This window comes from Priapulus caudatus, unplaced genomic scaffold, assembly GCF_000485595.1.
Source record: "Priapulus caudatus unplaced genomic scaffold, Priapulus_caudatus-5.0.1 Scaffold171, whole genome shotgun sequence".
NCBI lineage: Eukaryota > Metazoa > Priapulida > Priapulimorpha > Priapulimorphida > Priapulidae > Priapulus > Priapulus caudatus.
Window position 1 is genome coordinate 231,337 of NW_014577232.1, and position 10,120 is coordinate 241,456.

General features: G+C 39.5%; 1 protein-coding gene across 2 annotated transcripts in view; it reads right to left on the reverse strand.

The window, feature by feature from the left end:
* Positions 1-4,432, reverse strand: part of LOC106806657 (annetocin receptor-like) — a 17,403-nt gene extending 12,971 nt beyond the window's left edge. Inside the window, exons 1-3 of one of the 2 annotated variants that reach the window (XM_014808666.1) lie at positions 4,358-4,432; positions 2,684-2,844; positions 1,902-2,062 (exon numbers count right to left, since the gene is read on the reverse strand). The gene's annotated coding sequence lies outside the window, so the exon portion shown is untranslated. Of the gene's footprint in view, positions 1-1,901; positions 2,063-2,683; positions 2,922-4,357 lie in introns of those variants that run through there. The other variant, XM_014808667.1, reaches the window with a different exon arrangement.
* Between the last annotated feature and the right edge of the window lie 5,688 nt (positions 4,433-10,120).

Here is a 10,120-nt window from a genome sequence, read left to right on the forward strand (position 1 = left end):
AGAGAGAGAGAGAGAGAGAGAGAGAGAGAGAGAGAGAAAGAGAGAGAGAGAGAGAGAGAGAGGGAGAGGAGAGGGCGAGATTGGCCGAGAGAAAGAGAGCGACAGGGAAACACAGAGAGAATGGAACACAAGCGTGAGATAATAAATAAATAATAACATAATATGGTACTTTTACATGCTGGTTTGACGAGTTATAATATAAGTATTATAAAACATATTAAACTCAATTTAACATCGCAGTGTTTCTTTCGTGGTAGCCACGCTATAGTTCATTTTCGTTACGTATCGCAAGTAAAGCAGTCCTAATATACAAATTACGTATGAGCGAATTAATTTACGTGATACAGGTTGACGCCTCCGCGTTGTCTGCTGTCCGACATACACCGACTAGCCGACGCGAACCCGCGTAAAGTCATAATGTCGGTAAACCGCCAGCCTTATATTATATTTCCGACAGCAATAAATCTCTCATTACCTGGGCAGTCTCATTCATTTGTCACAACTCACATCGCGTAATATCATTTAAAATTTGTCACGCAATAATAGTAATATCGCGTAATCATACATAATTTCCTCCACTTTCGTGAGTGCACGTATGTGCGACCACAATGAGCGAGGAGCTCAGCGACATTATCAAGCTGCGTAGGCCAGCATAACACGTATTCGCGTAAACACGGTAGGCCTACTGGCTTTGTAGTGTAATTATAACTAGAGCACTCGGAGAGCGCAGACCTCCGACGAGGCAGCTCAATTCTCTCACTGTGAAATTTTTTATTAATTAATAAATAAATTAAATAATTAATTGGAGCCGGATGACCACCAAAATGTTATCAATTTTAAGTTACCCCATTTCTGACCTATCCTGAAAATTTAATTAATTAATTAATTAATTAATTGGATCCGGATCACCACTAAAATGTAATCAATTCTAAGTTACCCCATTTCTGCCCTATCCTGAAAATTTAGTATACATAAACACGAATTATATTTACTACCAAAGTTCGAATCTTTACGTATTCTATAACGGCTAATATAGTAGACTTAACCGCGTATAGTATAGAACCATACTCCCTCCATATCTTTCTGTAAGTTTGTGCACATTGGCGTGAGCACAGGCACTTGACATTTGGAACATTTTAATAATAAAATAATGATAAATAAACGCGAAATGTATTTACTACCAGTCCTCATATTTCTCTACTCTCTTTCGCCCATTATTAGTAATAATTTCTAGAATTTTTGTAGTTTGTGCACAGCGGCGTGCGTGCGGTGAGACCGTGTGTTGCAGAGGAGCAATTGAACGGCGTTTACGTGAAATTACTCGTCTATAGAGAACATAATTATAAGCATAAAGCCTTTGTTAATAAATACAGTTAGTGTTTATTTACCATCATTTTATTATTAAAACGTTCCAAGTGCCTGTGGGTGTGAGCGCATTACGCGGTATTTACGTGGAATTATTTGGTGATAGATATAGTAGATAGGCATTTAGACTTCAGTAGTAAATACAATCCGTTTTTAATTATAATAATTTAATTATGGAAATGGTCCAAGTGCCGGTGGTTCAAACTCTCCTCTACGACACATCTCATCACACACTTAATTGCCATAGTGCGCAAACTCACAAAAGATAAAGTTACTTATGAGAGTTTGCTTTTCTTATTTTCTTATATTCTTCTTCTTATATTTTTCGTGAGTTTGTGCACGGTGGCATGCGTGCAGCCAGATTGCGTCGTTGCAGAGAACTATATGTGGCGATATAATGTACATGAACACAAAAACTTTCTACTAGTAGTAGGTAGAAATAAATCGTGTTCATTTACCATAATTTCATCAGTAGAATTGCCCACCTGCCTGTGAATAACGTGAAGCACATAAATAGCTATATATTATATACGTACATGTTCATAGATCCTCGTACAGCTGTGAGTGAACAACCGTCCGGTCATGCACACTGTCTGTGATGTTGTGTCGTCACATTCCACGCGCGTGTGTATAAACCCCGTGATCGCGTTTCCCGCTGTTTACACTGTAATAGTAGTATCGTGGCTGCGCGATGAACCTGAAAAAGGCGACTTGTAATCGAGATATAGATAACGCTAAGGGGGAAAAGTCGTCATGCGATAGTGAAGGCGTGACTGTCGGTACCCGCTTGCGTTCAGCTACGTGAATTGACATAATACGTCTGTTCCTAATTCGCGATTACGAATAATTACAATGTAGTTTGCATCAGCCCTGCGTTGATTGAATACAGCCGTTCACCCACAGCCGCTCACCGCGCTAAATACCCGAAGTCTAGCGCGAGGGGCGGACTTATATACTCAAATAGGAGCTATCCAAGTCTACGTCATGTAGCGCGTTACTTACACTGATTAAGTTGATCTATAGACACTTGGAGCGGATGTGCAGGAAGGGCAACGGAAAAAATAAAATCCACGACTGTAGAGCATAATTATAAAAGGTGATCAAGAGAAAGGGGGCGATCGTGAAAGTGAAATGAAGAACAGATGCGAGAGAGATAGATAGAGAGGGGGAGATGTGCGAAAATGAGAGCGGAAAATAGAAAACGAGTCAAAGGTATAGAGGTGCGAGAAACAACTCTTTCATTCGAGCATATCTCGGCTATCTGCTAGCTTACGCTTGAGCAATTAATGCGTTGTACGCAACCGTGTAAATCACATACCTTTACTAATAATCTGCGATATTCATCCGCGTGAAAATGTGCCGACCACCGTTCACTCGATCGTCCTTGTGCAGCAACGCTTTCAATACACCGCGTGAGTGATTTCTTGCAATCACGTGAAACGAGGGGGCGTGGCAGCAAGCGTTCCCAGAGTAGCAGCACTAGATGAGAGAGAGAAAATCCGCGCTTACAGCTCGCTACGAAGCTCGTCGATGTGTTCCTAGCGCCCCAGTGGGAGGTGTGCTTATATACGTCTCCGGTATCCCGCGCGTCTGGATAATAAACGATAGCGTTACCAACATTGCGGCCAATCAGCCAAACGCGTTCACCGTTTATGTGATTATCGGAGGAATGCAACGAGGAAACTACCGAATAGGCAATAAAGTATAACCAACTGTGGCCAATTAGTCTGCTATTTGAAGCTAAATATACTAACGTAATCCCGTGCAGTCCGCATGTCGACCATATGAGAACAAGATGTTGCAGTAATCGCAAATGCCCCGTCGGCAACGTGCTGGCGGATAACGTCTGTGATAATAACGTCGCTAGCCATATGACGAATCGGTTTCCACCATTATAAACAGTTTACAGAGAAGCATAAACATGCTGGCGCACCCAAATTGTTCTCCTATGTATCGCCCTATTTGCAGTTAGATAGAAATCGCCCATAGGCTTAATCTCACGTGAAAATGTTTCAAAACTTTCTTGTTTGAAGCCATGTCCACGAAATCGATCCTATTTTTTCAGGTTCGTATATTACAATGGCTTTATTATCTAATAGCCAATGAATTGATGTAGATCATATGAAAATGCGAACACAACATCTTTGTCTAAACTTTGGTTACGTATATTTACAGCAGTCCCTACACGAGATAAAATTCCTGTAATTACGCCTCCACACGAAAGAATGCCTGCTAGAATAACAAGTTATATATATATATATATATGTAAGATAAATTGTTCAAAGATTTATCAGATTCCATGGTGCCCGTTTTGATTGAAGATTTACGTCATCACCTCACAACTAACGCACCGAATATTTCACTCGGTTTCGTCGTAGGCTATGACTCATGTAACTCTCCTTTCCCATGATCACGGATTATTCATTGCGGTACTGGGAATCTCCAAGAAAAAAATACAAAATGGAGAAGGAGAACCTCGGAAATACTGCTCGATCGGAAAAAATGGCATGCAAAAACGCCGACATGGTATTGAATGCCTGAACACAGACGAGAATAACGCACGACTACTCTAGACCGATTGTAATACGCGGAGTCTATAAAAGCCAGTTTTTGCGTCTACACGTGCCGCAAAAACTCAGCTTTTAAACTCTCATGTTCTGCCACACCTTCACAATGGGCTCTAAAATAACACGTTGAAATAATACGTGTTTTCAAGCACAACCACCACAATCCACCACCACAATACACAACACCAAGTTGGAGCTAGCACCGTAACTACCAAGTTATAATGATTTAGCAAGATTTAGTTAGACATGAGGTGGTAGGTTGCTTCGCGCCGAGACGCGGGTATACTATCAGCAGGAGTAAGATAATATAGGATATCCTATATTATCTTACTCCTGCTATCACTTGTCGATGTTTTCGTAGGACACGCCATCTTTTGCATGTTCATGATTGACGAAAAGACAAAAAAGCGATTTATCACACTCACAGATCTCTATATACGGCTCTGATTACACTCGGCGCACAACGCCACCTATTAGATGTATATCTGTACTCATCTTTTATATGATTTTCGGCATTGCGTGTGAAAGTTTACGAGCGCCTCGGGCCATCCCGCGTTCCCCGCTTTGTCGTCGCTAAAATACGAGTTCGAGCAACCACAAACATTTCATATAGTCGGGAACATGAGATATCTGTAAAAAAAAACGCGCGAAAGGTCAGCTTTGAAGCCAGCGCCACCGGCCGCAACTCGTACGATTGGAGCTACGGTGGTATTCAGGCATAGAATGTTTGGGACTCGTTTGTGTGCCGGCGAGTCAGTGCGTAGCGCCAAGAAACGGTATTGCAGGGTTAGAATACCCTACAGAAGCTGCGGGGCTATCAGTGCGCTGCCGGTGTTTCGACGCCGAGAGACATAACTACGGCCATTCAGAAAAAGATGTCAGGGATATTGCCGTACAAACGCGGTATGCATTAATGCAGTAATGGTGTGTTTACTGGTAAGGTGGTGGGATCATAATAAATGCAGATATTTCCATAGGAAATGTGATCAGCATAGAGTAAGTGAGAAGAAAGAGACAGGCGATGAGAGAAGAGAGAGAGAGAAGAGAGAACGAGAAGAGAGAGAGAGAGAAGAGAGAGAGAGAGAGAGAGAGAAGAGAGAGAGAAACGTGAAGAAACAGTGAGAGAGAGAGAGAGAGAGAGGAGAGAGAGAGAGGAGAGAGAAAGTGAGAAATCAGGAGAGGAGAGCGAGAGAGAGAGAGGAGAGAAGAGAGAGAGAGAGAGAGAGAGAGAGAGAGAGAGAGAGAGAGAGAGAGAGAGAGAGAGGGAGATGAGAGGGCCGAGATTGGCCGAGAGAAAGACAGCGACAGGGAAACACAGAGGAATGGAATCATCAGCGTGAGATAATAAATAAATTAATAACATATAATATCAGGAGTAGAATAATAGGGAAATCCTATTCACTCTAGCTCCTGATAATAGGTACTTTTTACATGCTGGTTTTGACCTGAGTTATAATATTAAAGTATTATTAATGAACATATTACCACAATTTAAATCTGGCAGTGTTATCTCTCGTTGTAGCCTACGCTATACGTTCATTTTCGTTACGTATGCAAGTAAACAGTCCTAATATACAAATTACGTATGAGCGAATTATTTACGTGATAGACAGGTTGATCGCTTCGCGTATGTACTGCTGTCGGCGACATACACCGATAGCCGCGCGAAACCCGCGTAAAGTCAAATGTCGTAAAACCGCCAGCGTTATATTATATTTCCGATAGCGATAATCTCTCATTACTGGGCATTATTCATATTGTCACAATCACATCGCGTAATTATTTAAAATTTTGTCACGACAATATAGTAAATATCGCGTAATCATACCATAATTTCCTCACTTTCGTGGAGTGCAACGTGATGTGCGACAACAATGAGTCGAGGAGCTCAGCGACATTATCAAATCCTGCGTAGACGCGGCATAACACGTATTCGCCGTAAACAGGTTGGTAGGCCTACTGGCTTTGGTTGTAATTATTAAGCTAGAGCAACTCAGGAGAGTGAGACGCTCCGACGAGGCAGCTCAATTCTATTCACTGTGATATTTTTAATTTAATGTAATAAATAAATTAAATAAGTTAATTGGGCGGATGACACCAAGAATGTTATCAATTTAAGTTCCCCCATATTCTGACTATCCTGGAAATTTAATTAATTAGATTCATTAATTGGTATCCGGGATCACCACTAAAAAATGTAATCAATTCTAAGTTCCCATTTCTGCCCTCGTTCTGAAAATTTATATATTAATTAATTAAACATAAATTAATTAATCACTTGATCCCTCACAAAATCATCATGCAATTCTATAGTTAGCCCATTTCTGACAGCTATCATGAAAATTTATGAAAGACCGTCATAATTTTTTACGTTAGGCTGTACACAACCACAACCACCAACACACGCCGCTTGGTTAAAATACAGCTCACTGCAACCCCTTGCGAGGTAATCATACTGTGCTGTCATGGTGGCATCCGTACGCTGTGTAGATTGGTCGTTGTAGTCAGAACATTAACTGAGTTCTTAGTACGGTAATAATAAGTGGATGTAATGAAATATATATATACTAGCGGGATCCGGGCGTTGCCGGGAATGACAGTGGCGTTACTGCAGTTGTGACCGCTTGTTGAAAGGAAATACCTCTCCAAAAATCTACTATCTTATCTATCCTCATCATACATTCAATCCATCCATCCATCATCCCTCCCCCCCCACAAAATTCGCATGGCCATCCATCTGGCGTCCCTCGCCATCCAATCCCATATCCCATCCCATCCCATCCTCTCATGCCATACAATAATATGCCATGCCATGCCATGACATCTGATGACATGCCATGCCATCGCACCGCATCCCTATCGCACCGCATCCCATTCCATTCCCATCAATGCCATGCATCCATGCATGCCATCCATCCGCTATGCCATCGGCATGCCATTCCATGCATCCCATCCCATCTCAAACAGTAAAAATAATAAGAATCAAAGATAAAAAACATACATATAAATATAAAATTAAAAGTAAGAAAAGAAATAATAATACTAAAAAGGGGAAAAAGGAAAAAGGTTCCCAGCTGGGATTCGAACCCGAATCCGGGTGTACGAGACAGATGTTCTAGCGATTATGCCACTGCGCCGTTAAGTGTATTACATGGATTCACACGTACGTTATGTTAATCCTGTACGCACCCGCCATCTATTGATGAATTTTTATAAATTTTAAATTTTTAACTTTCTAAAATTTTTGTTTCAGCCAGAACCACCTCTCAGACGTGCTGATTCTGAAAATATCTTTAGTTTTCCTCTAGACTGCGGAGTTTTCTAGTTATGCGACTACAAACTAATTCGGCTGAACAACTTTTATATATTATAGATACCTTATTATTATATTAATCTCTTTATTATAGCTCTTGATATATTATTATATATATATATATATATATATATATATATTATATGATATCCATTGGCATGGTTATCATGGTTATCCATCTATAATCAGGGGATAATAATAACAAATGCTGCTATAATGTGTGCAATTTCAACGTGGCAACGCGATGGCGGTACGTGTGCCCCAGAAAATCTCTGATAAATAATGATGAACTCAGGAATGAATAATAATAGATCTATTATAATCAATTATTATTCACTTTTGATGAAATCATACGGGTAGCCTAGCTGTACGCTCTCAGATTCATTGCGAATAGGATGACTAATGCCTCACAATAATACTTATCACGTACAAGCTGCCTGTAACGGCATTGAATCTCCATATATCCGCATCGTTGCGTGTTCAAGTCTGCACGTTGCAGCGTCAATACAGTTATGGCGGTTAGAGCCATGAGCGATAAACGCAGAGAACAAATATTTAAAGATATTTATCACGACAGCACAACGCAGCTGTTGTTTGGCTACATATTCAGGCAGGAAGGCGCATTTATGTTAGCTTTTCGTGGGGGAGGTCTTCGTCTTCTACTTGTCACGCTATATTTTGAAGCAGAACTAGCATAAAAAAAACAAGATTATTACACCGAACAGAAAACTGTTCCTTCTACTATGCGTTGTATTGTAGCGCTAGCTAGCGGATATTCCAAATGCGTACTAAAACGATTTAGGAACCGATTGCGCTGAAGATATAACACCTTGGTAAAACAACAACAAGAATACAACTTGTTTAAGTTCATTAATGTTTAGCGTAGTTCACCAACAATAACAATAACAATAACAATAATAATAACAATAACAATAACAATAACAATAACAAAAATAACAATAACAATAACAATAACAATAACAAAAATAACAATAACAAAACCAATAACAATAACAATAACAATAACAATACCAATAACAATACCAATAACAATAACAATAACAATAACAATAACAATAACAATAACAATAACAATAACAATAACAATAACATAACAATGCCGAAATGTAACGAAATGTACATCTCCCTGTGTGTGTGTGTGTGTGTGTGTGTGTGCGTGCGTGCGTGCGTGCGTGCGTGCGCGCGCGCGCGTGTGTGTATAGGTGCGTGCGTGCGTATTTTTTATATCCAGCCCAAATAGATAGCAGCAGAAATAATTAATTAGCTACCACAATAATGGGTTGTCTACAAATTTACTTACCCACTGCAAACAGGTTTTGGGCTAAAAAATCCGCCACAAACAAATTGTGGATGCTATAACTTTCTTAGCCAATGCAAATAGACTAGAACATGCCGCATGTTTTACAAACAAAAGAATGCCCGCTAATTATCATACAGATTTACGATCCGATAAAATGTCTAAATTAATTGTGACTGTCAATGTGTTACAATTCACGTATAAATTATGTAACCTTGTAATAATTATGAGTGGCTCGTGACTATGGCTCTAGACCAGCGTCAATAAGCACGATATGTATTATAATATTATTATTACACGTTGAGTGCTGCTGCCACCTTTTGGCAAATATAAGCGAACAATTATAAGAGAATTTATCTAATTTACATCAACTTCATTATGAACTATCTACAGCAGTTTCTCTGTTATCAGTGAGCTGCTGTACTTTTGTCATATACGTACGTACTTCATAATCTTTTATAGCTGGACCCTACGGGCCAGCGATCGAGTTTGCACTAAATGTCGTTGGTTAATACCAATCTTAACTTATTACAACGTAACCAACGTAACAAACTTAACTTATACCAACGTTATTTTAAAATATATTTTCACATCACGTCAAAAAATCATCACACCTTTCTTCTTTATTTTTGTTATATTCCGAGGTGTGTTCAGGGTTATATTAGGTGTGAAATGATGTTGTCCGCGGGACGTAACGTTATAAAATATTGCGATGTTAAAAAGTGCCGCGAGCATTTATTTTGCGAATACACTTCTTGTGGGTATATATATACATAATACCTGTAAATGTCCTCAAAATCAGATTTTTAGGATTGGGGGCAAGCTTTTTCTCATTTTTATACGACTTTCGTGTGTTACTATAACACTGTTAGAAATTTCCCCAGAGTTCAGCATTCAAGTTGTGTCTGTGAATATAGCTGAATTGTGACAAGTTTATGCTTAATATGTGGAACCTCTCATTTCATGACCCTGGCCGCATACTTGCCTTTTGGAAAATGAAATAACGACGACGTCACATTGTTCATTTATAGTGAAGCGAATGGGATTAGCAAACACCGGAGATCAATAAACAGATTTGTAAAATTAATGTAATACAACTTATTAGCAATTGTATGGAACTTAGATATAGATGAATTTCGATTTTCTGTACTCGGAAAGGATTATCATGCGTGTTAATCAAACTTCAATACGCAAGCATTAATTGACACAACTACACATTGATCAAGCTGATGTACGCTTCCCTTGAGCACTTAGACTTTTTTTTTCAAATGTGAATTTTCCATACCCTATCCTCAACAGAAAAATAACTTGCACTTCAATGCATTGCACTTACAGAAGTGGCAGTTATCGATTCACGGATCCTCACTTATTACTTTGTCTAGTAGCGTCGATTGATTGATCACACGTACGGGTAGCGGCAGGCTCCTGTCATTGGTTTCCCCCCAGCAGTGATATGGTACACTCGTGCATCCACCTCGGCGTTGGAAGACGACCAAAACCGCGACGAGTTCTACTAGTTATTATAATTATTATTATTATTATTATTATTATTATTAT